At 34.2% G+C, this 19,549-nt stretch overlaps 1 protein-coding gene across 3 annotated transcripts in view; it reads left to right on the top strand.

Annotated features, from left to right (window-relative positions):
* Tbc1d5 (TBC1 domain family, member 5) overlaps positions 1 to 19,549 on the top strand; it is a 554,846-nt gene that overhangs the window by 83,713 nt on the left and 451,584 nt on the right. The window contains exon 1 of one of the 3 annotated variants that reach the window (XM_013515660.1): positions 8,364 to 8,416. The exons of the other annotated variants lie outside the window; for them this stretch is intronic. The gene's annotated coding sequence lies outside the window, so the exon portion shown is untranslated. Of the gene's footprint in view, positions 1 to 8,363; positions 8,417 to 19,549 lie in introns of those variants that run through there. 3 annotated transcript variants of the gene reach the window in all.

Below are 19,549 nucleotides of genomic sequence, written 5' to 3'. Positions count from 1 at the left end.
TCTTTGTAGGGTATCATGTCATCTGCGAATAATGATAATTTCACTTCTTCCTTTCCTATTCTTTTTCCTTTTATTTCTCTTTCCTGTCTAATTGCTGTGGCTAATACCTTGAGAACTATATTGAATAGAAGTGGTGATAGTGGACATCCTTGTTCCTGATTTTAAGGTGAAAGCTTTCAATTTTTGTCCATTTAGTATGATGTTGGCCTTTTTGTCACAGATGGTTTTGATCAAATTGAAGTAAAAGACAATCTGTTCCTATTTTCTGTAGAGTTTTTATCATGAATGAGTGTTGGACATTATCAAAAGCTTTTTCTGCATCAGTTGAGGTGATCATGTTGTTTTTGTATTTGGCTCTATTGATATGGTGGTATATTACATTAATTGATTTGCATATATTGAACCATATTTGTGTTCCTCTGGTGAATCCTACTTGGTAATGGTGTATAATCTTCTTGATGATTTGTTGCATTCTGCTTGCTAGTATTTTATTAAGAATTTTTGCATCTATATTCATTAGGGAGATTGGCCTGTAGTTCTCTTTTTTCATTGGGTCTTTCTTTTGTTTTGGTGTTAGGTTAATACTTGCTTCCAGGAATGAGTTGGGGAGAATTCCTTCTCTTTCAATTTTATTAAAGAGTTTGAGAAGAATTGCCATTAAATCTTCTCTGAATTTCTCATAGCATTCAGTGGTGAAGCCATCAGGAGCTGGGCTTTTCTTTGTTGGCAGGTTTTTTATTACATTTTCAATTTGGCTGGCTGATAATTCAGTTATTTAGGATTTGTATGTCTTCCTTATTCAACTTTGGTAATTTATATGTATCTAGGAATTGGTCCGTTACCTCTATGTTTTTGATCCTATGAGGGTAAAGATTTTCAAAGTAGGATTAATGATCTTCTGAATTTCTCCAGGATCTGTAGTGATTTCATCCCTTTCATTCCTTATTGCATGAATTTGTTTTTTTCTTTCCTTTTTTGGATAAGGTTGGCTAGGGGTTTATCAATTTTATGTATTCTTTCAGAGAACCAACTCTTTGATTCAGTAATTATTTGTATTGTTTCTTTGTCTCCATTGCATTAATTTGTGCTCTGAGCTTTATAATTTCCTGCTGTTTGTGAGCTTTCAGCCTGACTTGCTCTTCCTTTTCTAGAAGGTTGAGATGGAGCATAAGATTGTTTATTTGTTTTTGTTTTGTTTTCCTGATATAAGGAATTCACCGCTATCAATTTCCCACTGAGGACTGCTTACATTGCATCCCACAGGCTCCTGTAAGTTGTATCTGCCTTTTCGTTTGATTGTAAATACTGTTTAATTTCTTCTTGAATTTAATCTATAACCCATTGGTTCTTCAGGAGGGTGTTATTTAATTTCCATGTGTTTATGGAGTTTTTATGGTTTCTTTTGTCATTAATTTCCAGTTTCATTGCACTATGGTCCAGTAGTATGCATGGGATAATTTCAGTTTGTTTGCATTTACTTAAGCATGTTCTATGTGCTAGTATATGGTGTATTTTAGAGAACATTCCATGTGCAGCTGAGAAGAATGGGTATTCTAATGTTGTTGGGTAGAATTCTCTGTAATGGTCTGTTACACCCCATTTTTTGGAAGGTTGGTTAAGTTCTGTTATTTCTTTGCTGATTTTTTGTCTAGTTGGTCTATCTCTTTGTTACAATGGACTGTTGAAGTCCCCTGTTGTGATTGTGTTACTGCTTATTTCATTTTTCATGTGTGTTAAAGTTGTCTCATAATTGAGACAAATAGCATTGCTATTTATGATTGTTATCTCTTCCTCTTGAAGTTTTCCCCTAACAAGTATGTAGTGACCTTCTTTATCTCTTTTGATCATTCTTGGTTTGAAGTTCATATTGTATGCAAACAGAATAGCTACACACAGTTTTTTTTTCTGGGTTCCTGTTGCGTGGAGTATTGTTTTCCATCCTTTGATTTTTTAGTCCGTTAATTTCCTTTTGAGTTAAATGTGTTTCTTGTGTACAACATATTTTTGGATTTTGTTTCTTGATCTACTCTTTCCAGTTTGTTTCTTTTGGTTAGTGAATTGAGACAGTTTACATAGATGGTTATAACTGATTCGTATTGGCTTATCTTTGTCATGTTATTTTCCTGTTAGTTCCTCCTTTTTCGCTCTGTTTAATTGCTTGGTTTGCTTAGTGGTTCCTTTTTGTTGTTCTTGAAGTTTGGGTCATTTTTATCTCTTTCTAGGATATCTTTAGTGATCTTTGTAGGTATGGTTTGGCAGTCATGAATTTCTTCAGTTATTCTTTATCATAGAAATATTTTATTTCTCCATTAATTTGAATGATAGTTTTGCAGGGTACATCATTCTGGGTTGGAAGTTGTTTTCTTTCAGTGTCTGAAATACTTTACTCCAAACTTTTCTTGACTTGATGATTTTTGTTGAGAAATGTGCAGTGATTCTCATGGGCTTTCCTTTATAGGTGATCTGTTTCTTTTCTCTAACAGCTTTTAATACTGTTCTGCTGCTGAGTTTGTGGGATCTTGATCACTGTATGTCTGGGTGTAGATTTATTGTGGTTATGGCTAAGTATCGTTCTATATGCCTCACTTACCTGTATGTCTGATTCTTTTTGCATTCTTGTGAAATTTTCTGCTATTATTTCTGCAAATAGTCTTTTCATGTCATAGTTTAGTCCTGCTGTTTCGTTGACACCTGTTAATCTTACATTGTTTTTCTTTGCTTAATCTTGTAGTTTTTGAATTGTTTTTTCCTGGTTCCTTACTATTTTTAAGAGATCCTTTCTTTTGCAGTCGTTAGTGGCAATGCTGTCTTCAAGTCTGAATGTCTATCTTTCGTTCACTTGGTTTTGCCAGCTTTTGATGGAATTTTTAATTTCCTGGATGTCTGTTTGAATGTTTCATGCATTCTAGTTCTTTCATATATTGTTCATTCAAGTTTTCCATGATTTTTCTATGCTCTTGTTTCCTATCTATGTCTTCTTTGGATGTGCTGAGCAATTCTTTCATTATTGTTTTTTTTTTTTTTTTTTTTTTTTTAACCTGAGACACTATTTCTGATCTGATGTCTTTCATGGCCTGATGGAATTTTTTCTTTACTTCAGTTGCTATCATTTCAGAAATTTCAGGTGTTTGACTTCCAAGCTCTTTTGTGTCACTGTCTCCTGGACTTGTTTTGAATGGTGTAGAGGTCTGAGTTTGCATTTTGCTCCTTTGTTTTGTCATTTCTGAAGATCCAGAGGTTCTCTGGAGCCCACCCTCACCTTCAGGGTAAAAGGAATGAAGATATGTTATGTACATGTACCAATTCCACACAAAGAGTATAAATATTATACACTACAAACATGTACACTAAGATAAATTATAAATTTAAATAACTATGAAAGTAATTTTTATCATGCAGAAAGAGCAGTGTGTAGAGATTAAAGCTAAATATTTTGAAGTTTTACTAGTTTATTGCATGACCTTTCACAAGGTTAAATCACCATTTTACAATATCCCTCTTGTTCATTGTGGTAATGAATGTATCTCAGTGATGTTATAGGATCAAAGCACATTGTCCAATTCAGTAACTTTTCCCACATTACTCTATCTTTACCAGAACTAGACAAATGTTATGCTTTTTTCCATTTAAAGACATCTGTTTATATTCTAGTTCCCTGACAGGTATGTTCTCAATTTTCTTTCTTTTGATAATAAAACTTCGAGGAATTGATGTGTCATTCTTGGAAAGTGTTGGGCCTTTTATATTTTATTTCTTCTTGAATTTTTATCGTATGTGGTGAGGCATCTTATTAGGAAAAGAAAAGGATATGATACAAAATCAATGTTACTAATACTTTGAATAGGGCTGGGAATATAGTTCAGGGGAATTTCGCCTGTCTGGCAAGTATGAGGTACCGAGTTCAGTTCCCAGTACCCCAAAAAAATAGCAAATACTTTGAGTAAAGTTTTAATTGCTGTAGGAAACAAGATGCATGCAACTTGGTCATAAGACTTTAGATAATTACTAGATTGAAAAATATCTTGGATTAAAGCTTTCTATTGTGAGGATAAAGATTTGAATTCTCTACTTGATTGCAGTAGTCTCTTTGTTATTTTTCCTTGAATTATTTCTGGCACTTTTATGTTAGTGTTCTGTACCTTTTATGCAAACTATCAACAAGTTTAGTAATTTAAAACAACACAAAGGCTGGATGTGGTAGACTTGTCTGTAATCCCAACACTCAGGAGGCTGAGGCAAGAGGATCGTTGTGAGTTCCGAAGCTAGGGCTACAAAGTGAGTTCAAGGCCAGTCTGAACTGTATAGTGAAACCCTACCTCAAAAAGATGAACACCAAACAACAACAATACCCCCTCAAACACAACACAAACATTTTTGTTGGTCAGAATTCCAGTATGAGTCATACCAGGCCAAAGTCACGATATTGGAAACTCCTTTACATTCAGTTTGTTGACATAATTTAGTTCCTTATGATTATAGGACATACATCATTTTTTTTTTTTTTTTTTTTTTGCCTGTAAACTCAAGATCTTTCCAGGTTCTAGAGGTAGCTGCATTTGGCTCATGAATTCCTTCCATATGTGAAGCCAACAACATCCTGTTCAATCTTCTTATGCATTTCTCTGACACGTTTTTCTTCATATCCTCTTTCTTCCTACTGGTATGCCTGGTTTGAGGGACTAGGATAATCTTAGGAAATCTCTCCATTCCATGGTCCACAAGTCCCTTTGCCATGGAAGGTAGCATACACAGTCTCTTAGAGTAAACAATGGGCATCTTTGAGAGGGTACAGTGTGCGTGGGTGTGGTATGTATGGTATTTCCTGCTCTCCACAGTTTCCTTGAACTCTCAGGAGTGTTCTTGTGTAGGCATTGATTATATAGGGATGCTTTGAGTAGCCAGTCGAATTATTTAAAACATGAACAAAACTGTAAATTCAGGCTTCTATCCTCATCTTTTTCAAACTTATCTTCCAGTTCTTTCCTTTTCTGCTTCCTTTTGGCACCTTTGAAAGCGTTATGTGTGTGTAGTACTCATGACTTAACTTGCTAGAAGCCAGGAACTTCAGAGTGCTTGATATTTTTTTTTTGATAAAGTAGTCATGTATTTTATAGTTTGACTGCTTACATCATTCTTTTACTCCTTTCCCTTTAAGGTTGTCATTGTCATGTTTTTCACTGGTGGTGAGAAGGTTGTAGCATATGAATTTCTGCTGCTGATTATGCTTGGCTGTGTCTTTAGACTGATACATCTGAGGGAGAGAAATTCAGTCAGGGCCCCCTTGCATTTTATTTTGTACTAAGGATTAGCTGGGCAATGAATTTTTTTAAGCAGCTGTTACAGAAACAAATAATTTTACTAACAAAGCTGACTTTTAATAAACTATTTGAATGTTTCATATTTTAAAAATTTTTATTAGATTAAAATACATTAATTGAAGAAAACACATATGTATTTTATGTGTATTTAAAGATCAAATTACCATTTATGTGTACTCTTCAACTTAAATTTGTAGTCTGGAATTTTTCCCAGAGAACAGAATGGAATTTGTATTCAAATGGATTAACTTATTCCTTGGACAGCCTAGAAAAAAGATCAATTTATGATTTTGAATCCTATATTTTAACAACCTAAATACATATTTGCTACTTGCTAATTTATATATACCTTGGTCCTTAATTTAATAATGAATCCAGAAGAGCTTAGATTTATGAAGTAATGCAAAACATAAAACCAATGCTGTATACTTCTAGACCTAATTTCTTTTTATTCAGTTTATAATGCCAGTTTACACTCCATTTACTATCATTGAAAATGTAGGCAGCAGACATGTCATATATTTATCATCACTGAGTTCACTATATCATACATGAAAAGTACATTAGTATGCCATACAGAAAATCTTACACATATAAACAACCACTTAGCATTTTTAAGAACGTATCTGATTTATTGATTAGCTTAAATAAGTTTTAGTGGTGTAAGATACCAGTGTAGAGTGCATATATCTTCACTTACTTTTCAAAACAAGTGCTTCTTGTGGTGATGAATGAGCATATCTTTTTATGTATCATGGTGAAGATCAAACATTATAAAGCTTTGCCTTTTCATGGGAATCTCTGAATCATGACAGATTATTCCCAGAGTTCTTGAGATAAAGTGCATTCTGCAAAACAGTTTTTAAAACCTTACTATATATATCTATGTTTTGTGTTCAGAGTCTGTTTCTTGATGTTTGTACTGTTATTCACAGTCCATGCCCTGCCCATGATGGAGTCCAGTTATGGGGACTTTACTTGGTTTCTGTTTTCTCTTATGAGCTCTTAAGTTCTGTTGTAGGATGTACCCTGTAAATTAGGCTCAAATTGGTTATTTTGTGTGTTTTTAAAATGTGTATGTCCTGGTTACTTTTCTCTCGTTGCTGAGACAAAATACCCAACGCCCAAAATGAAAGAAGGAAAGGTTTATTTAGCTTATAGTTTGTGGAGGTTTCAGTCCATACTTGGCTGGCTTGGAGGCAGAAGGTAGCAAAGCAACAAGAGCAAGGGGGAATGGCAAGTGAACAGCAAAGCAGCCAGAGCAAAAGGGAGGAATGGCGGCAAGCAGCTTTTTTCCCTTCCTTACACTGTAAACAGGCTACCCCCACCTAAGGGGCATGTAGCTCTCACATAGTTTCCATACCCTCCTCTTCCACAGGCTCAGGATGTACACAAAGTAAGCACACTAGCTTCCTGCTGAGTCACTTAGCTGAACCTCTAGACTCCCCAAGTTGACACAATGTATCAACCATAACAGTATACAATACTTTTTAGACTTTTTTCTTATTGAAATATTTTACTGACATTAGAAAATATCAAAACATAGTGTTTAGTTTACAGACATACCAACCTAATTTGCCTAAAATTGAAGTAATAATTAACAGGAAGAAGAAAATAGAGGAAATGAATGTTATTGATACAAAGCATAAAGAACACGTGAATATGTTTTTTCCTTTAGTTTTTTTATGGGCATGTACTTGGCATGCATTCCAAAATCAGTGTGTCTTACAAGAGTGTCCTAACCATTTCTTTGTGGAAACAAACCGTAGGAAGTTTTTCAAAAGTTTTTTAGTTTCCTTAGATTTTTTTTCCCTCCTCTGGTTTATAAACATTTTCTCTTTTTCCAGAAATTAAAAACTAAAACAAAAACATTCCACAGTGTCATAATTCCTTACAGTACTAAGACCCTCCTTATTTAACAGCTTTGGGCAAGGTTTTTCTAAGTGTTCTGTGTGCATTTTGTCTTCTTTTCTGGAATCATCTTGTATGGACTGGTATTACCTTACAAAGGTAGTCATTCCATCTTACTTTATTTTAGTTAAATTCCACAGGTATATTTTTAGAATTTATTAAATAGTATAATAGAACCCTTGGTCTCTGTTCTTCACTCTTCTCTCCCAAGATTTTTAACTGTTACATCTTGAGTACTGTAAATTCTGTAGCTCTGTTTGCATCTCTCCATTTCCTACTATTTAAAATACTTTTCTTCCCCCTCAAAGTGAATGGTTAGAACTGAAAGCATTTTTCCTGTCACCTGTTCCCACCAACCAAACACAGATTTGGTTCAATTTTGATTTGGTCCTTTTTTTTTTTTTTTTCCTTTTCTTTCTCTTTTTCCTTGTCCTTTCCCGTTTTGCTTTCCCTCTCCTCCCCTTCCCTCCCCTTTGCTTTCTTTGTTTTTTAGACAGGGTCTTCCTACATATTCTAGGATGGCCTTCAGTTCCCGGTGTAGTGCATGCTATCCTTGAACACAGAATTTCCGTTTTAGTCTCCAGTGCTGGGACTATGGGCATATGGCATCATATGCACGTCCTAAAAATAGCATTCTTAATTTCTCATTATCCTTTGGAGTCTGTCTCATACCTAGGAACTCACTATCTCCTTCTCCCATATATTAAACTAGTCAATGAGCTTAGTTTTTTAGTCCTGCTAGTTTAATACTGTTCTGAATGCCTAGTCCATTTCTATACAACTTTACTCCTGGAATACTTCAGAAGTCTCTTAAATATTGCTCTCAGATTAACCTTTCTAAAGCATTACTGTTGTGGTTTGTGTCTAGATGTCCCCACACAGCCTCATGCAGTTTTAGATGGAGCTTTCTCAGAGGTGACCAAATCTAGAGTGTTGATGCTGGTATGAAATGCATGATGCTGGAATTCAGGGTATGTGATTACTAAATCAGTCCACTGATTGGTTTGGACTATCCTAATCCTAGTAGCCTAGATACAATATAACAGTGGCAGAAAGAAGCTGGTAAGGTCCCTAGCTTCCTTTGTTACCTTCAGGCCCACCATGAACTGTTTCTCCTCTGTGATGCTTGTCTACTGTGCTGCCTTGCCTTGGAACCAACTGATTATGGATTGAAGTCTCTACAAATGGTAAGCCAAATAAACCTTTTTTGCCTTAATTTTGGGCATTGGGTATTTTGTCTCAGCAATGAGAAAAGTAACTATGACAGTTGCTTTTACCCTGACCTTTACTCTCTTGCTTAGAACCTTGACTGGTCTCACTTTATCTATTGATTGAAATTTGAAACCCCAGCTTAGTATTTTAAGTTCTCTTATGAAGTTATCCTAATTTACTGCTTAGATATTTACTGGTCAGTAAAAACTTCCACATTATTGTCCCATTATAATGAAACATTTCTGTGTCCTTCTTCATGTCACAATATTTTATATTTTTTCTCCTTTCTTCTTATTGTGTCTTTTCTATTTTCTTGCCACCCATTTACAGTTTACATAGTGTTTTTCTGCACCTTAGGGCAGGATATGTGAAATTTTTCTGATTAGTAAACTGACTGATTTCACCCTCATTTGAATTCCCGTTTGCTTTTTTGCTACACACAAGGCATGTTCTGTTTAGTGTTTTGTATCATTACTTATTTTTGTTTGAGTCTAGGACCTATATTGGTAACTGTATTTTGTAAAGAGAGCAGGGACCATGTTTCTTTGTATCTCTCTTAGGCTAAGTACAGTTTATTAAAAATTCTTCTTTTTTTCATAAATACCGATTGACTATACTCAGCACCATTTAGTGAAACCTTTATATTGGAAAAGGGACTCTATCGCTAATTAAATTTCTTGTTACAATTAATGAGCATCGTTTATTACTTCTGTGATAAGGAGGACCCAGGAAATTTTCTTTTTTTCTCCCTACCTGCTCGCATTGGAATTTATAATGTTTCTTACTTAAATACTAAATTTTAATAGAGCAAACTACTCTTAAAACTATGGCTTTTCAAATTGTCAAATAATTTTCTAATATACATGAAACTGATAATGTTCTATGTCTGGGCAAAATAATGGAAAGAATGATTAATAAATTTATGTTAAAACAATTTAAGTAATGAATTAAGTAGTGAATGTTATTTATGTGATATGTAAACTCGTGAAATAATTAAGAGATGAAATTTTTTAAAAAGATAATTTCTTAATTAAAATGGTTAGGTCTTCATAGTTAATATACTAAAACAAATTGTCATGTGAGATTAAATAAGACTAAATACATTTTTAGATACATTATTGTTTTAGCTTTAATGTTTCTTTTAGTAATTTTAACAGCCTCACATATTTCATAGGAGTTTTTGAGGTTACATTAATCTTTAGAGAGTTAAGGTTAAAGAAATATCAGAGTATCCACTGAAACAAAAATTAATGTATTTGCAAATGTAAAACCATAATTTACATAAATATTTTAGTTTTAAACACTATGAATGTACACTATGAATATGCCTTCTGTATTTTCAGTCCTGGCTGGAAACAAAGAATGATGCCAAGACTAGAGTTTAACCTATAATAACAATTTTTAAAAATTGAGTAGCATTGATGTAGGTCTGAGGACGGCAAATGTATTTATCTCTATTAAGTGACATGAAAAGCTATGGTAGGAATAACAGCCTGGTGCATGTATATTAAGGAATGAAATCCCTAAATCCAGGTGCTAATTATAAGCACAGGGACACTTGCTTCCACACACCATTGTATGTTTTCTTTAGTCGAGTACAATTTAGATTTCTTGAAGTGCTGAATATAGCTGTTATTTCCTGTTAGCATATATATTAGAAAAACAATAAACATTTCAGCTGGGCTGTGATTTTGATGGATATAGGTGGAATATTAAACAAGTGCTACATAGCTAATTCACGTGATTACTCTTGGATTGTCTTTATTGCGTGCCTTACCTGCTTCTCTTGTGTGCTTTACCTGATGCCTACTCTTAAAAAACAAAAAAATGTTTTGTAGTAGTTAAAATTATTTAAGTATATTTGCGTATATTTTACTTGCTGTGGTGTACAAAGAGGACTCTAGGCTTAGGCTGTGGGAAGATTTATTGATGCTGCCATTAAGAGTACAGGCTATTTGTTTAGATTATAGTTTCAATTTTTAAATTATTGTTGTTACTGTGATGCCACTGAACAAAACGGCTTTGCAGTGAACTACATCTCCAGCCCTTCTTAAATTGTTTGTTTTTTTGAGACAGGGTTTCCCTAAGTCACTAAGTTGCCCAGGTTGGGCTTGAACTTGCAGTCCTCTTGCCTCAACATCCCAGAGTGCTGGAATTATGGGCATGTACCACCATTCCCATCTAGATTATTACAGTAGTTTTAAAATCTACTTTGATCATGTTGTCTGGTATGTTGTCATAAAATTGACATAAGATTGACATAAGATTGCATTTTCATTTAATTATTACTGATGTTAAGTATCTAATAAAGAAAATTTCTATATTTTTTATGGTGTCTTTCAGTAGCATTTTTGTTGTAATATGTTCAGTTGTTAAAAAGTATATAGTACAGATAGCCTGTTCTTAGAAGGTAGTGGGCTTTTAAGTTGTAGAGTAATAGGAAAAGTATAATAGACTGCAAATATTTTTAAACTTCGTTTTTAGAAATCAAGGTGCAAAAACACTATTTGTAATCTTGCTGTTTAAAAAATTCTTAGGTATGCTTTTTTATTTAGCTTTTAGTAGCTTATAATTTAAGATCACAGTTATTAGGTGTATTTCTGCATTTTATATATTGCTCCCAGATGCTACAGTATTAGTTTTTATCACTGCATATTTTATGAAATGTCAGCCTTCTGTTGACTGTTCACACAGCATTGTTAGTGATCAAAGACAACATAAAGGAAGGGAATCTAAACAGCTAGCTTATCTTTGTCCTCCACTTTGACAAAAATGCTATAAAATTATTTTATTATAGACAGTTAATATGGCTATCAAATAACATGCAGAGAAATAAATATCATTTTTTAGTGAAACACATATTAAAATGTTTAATATCAAGAAGCCGCATTATAGAGTGAAGCAATGTCTGATTTTCAAACTTTTCCTATATAAGGAATGAGAGTATAATGTCATACTTGGTTAAATGACAGTGTTGTTTCTAGAAAAAGCCACAATGTTTGACATCACAGTAAGTTTATAAACTCATTCTTTTATTTTACAAATTTATTCTAGAGAAGTGGTTTTTAGTCGTAGTATACATACTTTTAAATATGTATGTGATCTAACTTATTACGGTATTCTTTTGGCCTGCTTTTGTAGTTTAAAACTCGATTTCATTGATTTAAAGATCCACTTTTATTTCAGTGATTTTAACACATAGATAAAAGCATAGAAGGAGAGAAAATTTTCAGAACCTGAAAGAAAAACTGTAAGAATAAAACTCTTGAATGATTTTAATCAGCTGTTGTGTATGCCCAACACAGCAGTTGGTTCAATCAATTTTTATGTTTTGGGATGGTTTTATTAAAATCAGCTGCTGCTTTCAGTAAATCATTGAGAAAGATGCTGGCTTTATACATCTCTTTTTAAGGTGGTGGTAGTGTTTACAATTACAGTTTTCTAAGTCAGTAAAATAGGAGACCACTCCTGACTACGATGAAAGTCAGTGTGTTTCTGTATTGTCAGTGTGGGTGTTTGGAAGTAGAAGCAGAATGTATATTTAGACTAAAAACTGATTTTGTATAAGTGAACTTTTATGGTTGGCTGTAGGGAACTGCCATTTCTAATAAAACATAGTGAACACATAAATTAAGTATTTTCAGTTTTGTGTGCAGTTTCCATTTATAAATGAATGAAAGTTAATTGTTTTCCAATAGAACAATTAGATCTTTTGAAATCAGATTGAAAGATAAAGGCCATTGAATATAAAGTAGAGACCTAAACTTGCTGTTCTGAAGTGTGCTGTACCCTTATATCCATGTGATCCATGGATTAACAGTATTGGTGTAGCCTGAGAGCTCTGAAGAAATGTATAATCTTGAGCCAAACCCTACACCTAGAAATTAGAGGTTGCATTTTGTCAAAATTTCCATGCAATTCCGATGAACATTAAAATTTGAAAAACATTGCCATAATGCTTCTCACACCTTTCACTTGCTTTGCATGTTTAAGTGAATTTTTTAAAAAAATTAATTTTATTTGTACATTTTAGGTGCACATGATAATCACATTCATTGTAGGGAATTTGCACCTGTACATAGTATATCTTGATTCTTCTTTTTTTCCTCCATTCCTCCCTCAAAATCTCTCCTCATTTTCAAAACTTCGTTTCCATTTTTTTCTATTTTTACTCTTCTCATCCTTCCATTCCCCCTCCCCTGCTATTGTTCTGCTTCGCATTGAAACATTTTCTTCCCAGTATCTGTTACACAGTTTGATCCTTATTTATCCTTTCAGCTTCTCACACCAGGGAGACAATACTATATTTAAACGAGTATGTCTGATTTATTTCACTTAAGAGTATGGTCTCAAGGTGCATCCATTTACCTAGAAATGTCTCACATTTGTCCTTTATGGCAGAGTAATTCTCCATTGTATAAAACAAGCCACATCTTCTTTATGAATTCATCCACTGATGGGCATTTGGCTGTTTCCAAGATTTAGTTATTAGAAATTGTGCTGATAAAATGTAGGTGATGTTCTGTATATAAAACATACTTTCTAATACTGTTCTAAATTCAGAAGATAGCAGTATTGCCCTTGTATGCTCAAAGGATTGAATATATAAACATTATTGAGAGTTGATGTGAGAAGGTACCTGAAGAGTGCAATTGTACCTGTGTAGTAGCACATGCCTGTAATCCCAGCCCTCTAGAGGCTGAGGCAGGAGGATTGCTGTTCAAGGCAGTGTGGGCTACAAAGTGAGTTCAAGGCCAGCCTGAACTGCAGAACAAAATCCTGTCTCAAAAAGAGCAAAAAAAGAATGCAAATATTGAACTAATCTCGGGTTTGGTGCATAAGTGGAAAGAGAGAAATTGAGCAAATATTCCTCTTGTTGGCTCCAAGGAGAAAAACCATGAGCAATGGAACAAGTCAAACAGTGAAGTTAAAACAATTGTTTACTAAATTCCTAGTATAGAATAGACTCTGTAATTGGACAGAAAGTGGTGATAAATATGTAATTCTGTCCTCTAGTTGAGTTAAATGTATGAAAGACATAATCCAAAATATAGGCTATTCATTTGGGGATTTGTAAAAGGTAAAATTGGAAAGCATATTCTGTTTTGGAGTTGCAGAGACAAGATACAATTGTAGTGACAGTGAACTCTTTTTAGGGGAAATAGAAGAAAGAACAATTACGATAATTTCATAACCTTAAAAGGTTAAGATTGGGAAGACTAAAGAGGCTCAGAAATGTTAAGAGCTATAAAAGGAAAAAAAGACTGAAAAATGAGTGTACATAGTATGAGAGCTAAAATATGTTAGTCTCTGGAGTACGATATACAGTGTCACCTTGGTTCACAAACTTAATTTGCTTTTTTGATTTTGGGTGAGATTGCCACGTTTGTGTTTGTTGTGGGAAGATGTCTGCAGTTGTATTTGTCGCCTGCTGTGTGAAGTTTGTAAACTGAAGCAAATTTTTTTGAATGCTTTTGAGAACTGAAATGTTTAAGAACAGAAGCATTTGTGAACCAAAGGCATTATTGCACTGGGCTTACCTCTGGTTTCACAAAGCTAGGTGTGGTGGATTGACAACTGGTGTCAACTTGTAACACCCAGCTGAACTGAATCAGTGTGGTGTTGGATGTGGAGGGCCCACCTGAGGATTGTTGCCAACAACATAAAAAGGAGAACTGGAGTGGAAGAAATGGTACTGTTGGTTCTCCTGGAGTACCTTGTCATGCTGGCTTTCATGATAGGAACTCAGTTGTTCTCATCATCACTGGGGCTTGGGACCTTGTTTTTGCTGAGAATGACTGCAGTTCACTTTGAGGAAGGTCTGGTTTTTACTTTGAGAATTGCTTCCTGGCCATGGAGGGAAAGATGGTGCATTGTTCAATGTCCTGTAGAAGCTTGTCCTGCTGCCTTTCCAGATACGAACTCGGTTCTCATCATCAGAGGAACTTGGGACCTCGTTGTCACTGAGGATGGTTGTGGTACTTTTCGGGGGAGCTTTGTTGCTTACTTTGAGTGTTGCTTCCTAGCTCCAGCGCAATTTCCTCAGCCTGCTGGTACAGATCCTTTATCCCACTGGTAGACTTTCTAGCTTCCACGATTGACCTTGGGGCCTTCTCAACAGAGATTCTGGAAACAGGCCTGCATGAGACCTTGTTGTGGGCTCTTGGCCTCTAGTTGGACTCATGGGGGACATTGTTATGGGCTCTAGGTCTTTAACTGGACTCATGCAGGACATTGCTGTGGGATCCAGGCTTTCAGCTGGATTCTTTGGGTCTTCGGTGTGTAGACAAATTTCCTGCATTCTTTTGTATTTGACTCTTTGGGTGAGTATTATAAAATAATCCTGTAAATTATGTGTCCTGTATTAAATTGTTTCCCTTGTAAACCCTCACTGAAACACTAAGCCTCCCACTTTCTTCAGCTATAATGTGAGAATAATATGGTAGGTAAAATAGAAAATGTCTGTCTTAAGATTTTTATTAGAAATACTTTCTAACGTAAAATAGTTGTAAGAATAAAAATAGCTTTATCTACTATTAATATTTTATCACCCAAAATATTTCATTACACAGACACCATATAGAGGCCTTTCTTCATCCCTGAACTATTTGAATAGATATGTTGCATATATCATGGACATTTATCCCTAAAAATAATTCAGTGTATATTTCTGAAGATAGGAATATACTCTTTCTATAGTACTACTATCAGTTCTAGGAAATGTAACATGTATAAAAATACTTATGTCTAATTCATTATCCATATTCCGCTTTTTCCAAATGACCCACTGATTTTTTTAATAGCATTTTCTTCTTGAAGCAGAATCTAGTCTAGGATCACATACTGCATTTATTATATATTACTGAGTTCCCCTACATGGGAGTTGTACCATTCATTTTGCCTTCCTACCTATAATGTATGAGCGTGCCTGATTCCTCACACTCTCCAAACACAGTATACTATGAAATGTTTGAATTTTCTTAGTATGGTTGATAAGAATGCTGTTTCAGTGCTCATTTAATTTGTATTCATCTTATATTTGTATTCATCTTATAGGTATTTGTATATTTGTATTCATCTTATAGGTAGAGTGAATATTTTTTTCATAGGCATAAGAGCCACTTTCTGTAGGATATTTGGTCTCAGATTTTTTTAATGAGATACTAGCTATTTATGTGTGATACATATTGGAAATGTTTTCTTCTATTTGATTATCTTTTGATTTTGTTTGGATATGTTTATTCACATAAAAATTTTATATTTGAACTTTAGTCCTAGTTAGAAATCTTTTTATCAACTCTCAGCTTGTGTGAATCACCTTTATTCCTCTAAATACTTGTATAGTTTTTTGTTTTATTTTGTTTCACTATTAGACTTTTCACCCATTTGGAGTTAATTTTAGTGTTTGGCACAAATGACATTGAATTTTATCTTTTTCTTCCTCAAATGTATCCGTTTGTTTAAAATGAACTAATGATTTGCAGTATCATCTTTATCATATATTTGTATCTGTAGCCAATTCTGTTTTTATACTTTCTGTTCAGTGAGATTTATCTTTCTATTGCTGCAGCAGTAGTACATTTTTAATTATAGAAATTTAGTGGTATGTTTTAATGTCACTTCACCACATTAAGGTAATTTTCCTCTTAAAATTTGTTATGATTTTTAAAATCATGAGTAGCATTGAATATTATGAAAAAAGTTTTTTTCTGAATTTGTTGAGATAATGCTTTGGCTTAGAATGGGAGCCAAACCAAATTATGCAGCATTTTATTTATTTATTTATTTATTATTTGTTTGTTTTTTGTTTTTTTTTTCCAGTACCGGTAATCAAACTCATGACCTTGCGCTTGCCAGGCAGGCACTGTGCCCCTGAACTAAATCCCCAGCCCCTATGCAACATTTTAGTAACATCATAAAGAAGATTGTTAGCCTGTTCTGTAAGAAATAAACGTACTTTTATCCTTGATTATTGTAGGTTCTCTCTGGATCCTGTGGGCTGTGAAGGAATTTTAGCTTTTCACAAGTCATTGGGAATGAAGTTAAAGGCCTACAGTCAGTTTACATAAACATATACTCTGGCATTTCTATTTCTATTTTTTTTTTCCTTTCATAGTGGTATCTGATAACAGTAGGTTTCAAGTAGTAAGTTATTGGAATGAGTACTAAAAAATTGCTGATATGGATTCAAATTTATATAGAATTGGAAGTAAACATTGGAGGAAAGTAAATATTGGTCTATAGGCCACATCAGGTAATTATGTAAAGATTAAAAATGGATTTAATTTGTATTCTTTTTTTATTCAGTGCCATGTATGGATATTAAAATTTTTTGTAGTTGTTTTGGTTACTTTTCTCTCGTTGCTGGGACAAAATACCTGACACCCAAAATTAAGGAAGGAAAGGTTTATTTCCACTTACAGTTCGTGGAAGTTTTAATCCGTACTTGGCAGGATTATAAGGCAGAGTGGCACATTGCAGAGAGCTGCATCTCAGGGCAGCAGCACACAGCTAAACCGCAAGCAACCCACCAGGGCGGAATCGGGGAGGAATAGCCTCAAGCAGCTTCTTCCTCTACCTTACCTATGCAAACTATCCACCCCAGGGCGGGTGTAGCTCTCACACCCACAATTATTCAACTCTAAAAGCCTGCCCCGTGACCGCATGAGGCTTTGGAGGGGACACACAGACATAAACCATAACAGTAGTGCACATTACTTATTGGTGTGTTTTAAATTGCAGTTTGTCCTGATGAGTGGTTATCACATCCATCTTAGTGCCATTCTTTTACATTTCTTGCACTGGAGATAGGGATTCAGCTTGATGGTAGTGCTTATCTGGTATGCACAAGGCCTAGGTTTGATCCCCAGCTTACCTCTGCCCCCGCCAAAGGAAAGTAGCAGTTTTTTAAATTAAATTTTTTGAAAGTAGTTGCCTGACTATTTAGATCTTTTCTGTTGGATATTGTTTTTTTTATTTATTATTTTTCAATTATTTTATTTATTATTTTTCAATTATTTTTCAAAGAGAGATTCTTGAAAATAGCTGATTTTAATCTTAATAGTTATAGCAGTGTTTGCATGGTTAATCATTTCTCTTCAGTAAAATTGAATTAACTGTTGAAGGGGAATTTGATTAAGCCGTTTCTTTTCACTTTTCCTTTTTTTATTAAATTGTACAATACGTCTAGAGCCAGCTTTTTTGTCTTATCTGAAGCTGTGGGTGTGCATTAGAATCTTTTGGCTATGATGTGGTTTACTTGTTTTTGCTAATTGGTTGTTGTGTTTGATATAGAAATGACCTCTTTGTCAAAGTATATATTTTGACCCTAAAATGATTTAAGGAATCCTTGAACTGAGCCTTACAAGTTTATTATAAAATAATATATTTACCTTTCCTCTCTGCAAGGATATTCTCATACTAATTTTATTAAACATTTCACATGCTACTTACTTTTATTTTTCTGTATTACCCAAACTTATTATGGTAAAATTATATAAATCAATAGTGTTCACAATTTTGTTTTAAAAATGTGACACCCTTTTATATTTTGCATTATTAATTATAATTCATGTTTCATATATTGATAACAACAGGCTTGAGTAAAGAATAAAATAAAATACTTGAGAAGAAAATATTTTGGTGAAAATTAGACTCTTCTAAGGGGCTTCTGATCTGTTTATGGGGTTGGGGGAGCCAGGTAGTTGGGTAGTGTTAGAATCAGAGCTTGTTGTGTATCTAGTCCATTGCAGTTTAGAAGAAGACTTGGAAGATAAAAATATATGTAGGACTACAGAGCAGACTTGTGTATCTTTATTTCCAGAATGTCACACAGAGGTTACAATAATATGATGAATGGTCTTCATCTTACATTTAAGTCTATTCAGTATTACAAAATATAACTAGAATTTCTGTATTGAATTGTTGGATGTGAAAAAAGTTTTTTGGGGGGTGTGCTTAGAGGCCTGGTGAGATCTGCTTGTGAGAATTGAACATCTTACATATGCATGTTAATATTTACTAGTATGTGGCCCTACCATGAAGTTACCTTTCTGTTTGTTTAATCACAGAGGTTGATAAAATGACCTCTAGATGTGGTGAACTTTGTTTTTCTGTATGATCTGATTTTCAAGTTACTAAAAGATTTCCCTTTTTTCCACTTGAAATATTTTTTCCTGATGCACAAACTCGTAATGTAATGCAGAGATGGTAATGTTCTTTTAAGTTCTAAAAGTCAGAAGTGCTGTTGAACAAAATCCACATGTTACTAAACATGCCAGGAAGACTATACATTTTTATTACATATGATTTGATACATTACTTATAATTGATTTCTGCTAACACTTGAAGTCTAGAGGGTGTTATAAATTTGCTTATGTATGTTTGAGTTGTGTGGTTTTGTAAAAGTAGTTAATAATACTATGTGACTAATATTTGTTGTGGTTTAAGAACATGAGTACTTTAGGGAAAAAAATCACATTGATGAGTCACTTATTCAAGCAGAGAAAACTATTAAGGGCTGGGCTTGGTGGCCCATGTCTGTAATCCCAGCACTTCTGAGGCTGAGAGAGGAGGATCACTGAGTTTGAGACCAGTCTGTACTACAAAGTGAGTTCAAGGCCAACCTGAGCTGCATAGCGAAACCCTGTCCCAAAACAAACAAGCAAACAAACAAAAAAACTCAAAAAACTATTAAATCATGAATCTGAGAGAGGCTGGTCATTAGTAAATGCAGCTAGGCTGCTTTGTGGAGAGGGATTTTTTGTTTCTTTTTTTTTTTTTGGTACTGGATATCAAACCCCACCAGTGTTCTACCACTGAACCTCACCCCCACATGTCTTTTTAAAAATTTTTATGTAAAAAACCAGTGAATTGTCCAGTTGGGACTTGAACTTGCAGTGCTCCTGCCTCAGCTTTCCAAAGTGCTGGGATTTCAGGCATGTACCATCATACCCAAGGGAAGAAATATTACTTCAAAGAGAGGTATTTGTTTAGGAAGACTAACCCAGAAGAGGACTATATCAGTCTTAGGAAGATTAACCAAGAAGAGAAATATATCAATCTTAAGACAGATGTTTGTGGATGTAGAAGCCTGATACAGGGTGAAT

The sequence above is a fragment of the Chinchilla lanigera genome, unplaced genomic scaffold (genome assembly GCF_000276665.1).
Source record: "Chinchilla lanigera isolate Chin_1 unplaced genomic scaffold, ChiLan1.0 scaffold00029, whole genome shotgun sequence".
Taxonomy (NCBI): Eukaryota; Metazoa; Chordata; class Mammalia; order Rodentia; family Chinchillidae; genus Chinchilla; species Chinchilla lanigera.
Note: the sequence above shows the minus strand (reverse complement) of the source record. Positions and strands in the feature narration are given on the sequence as shown.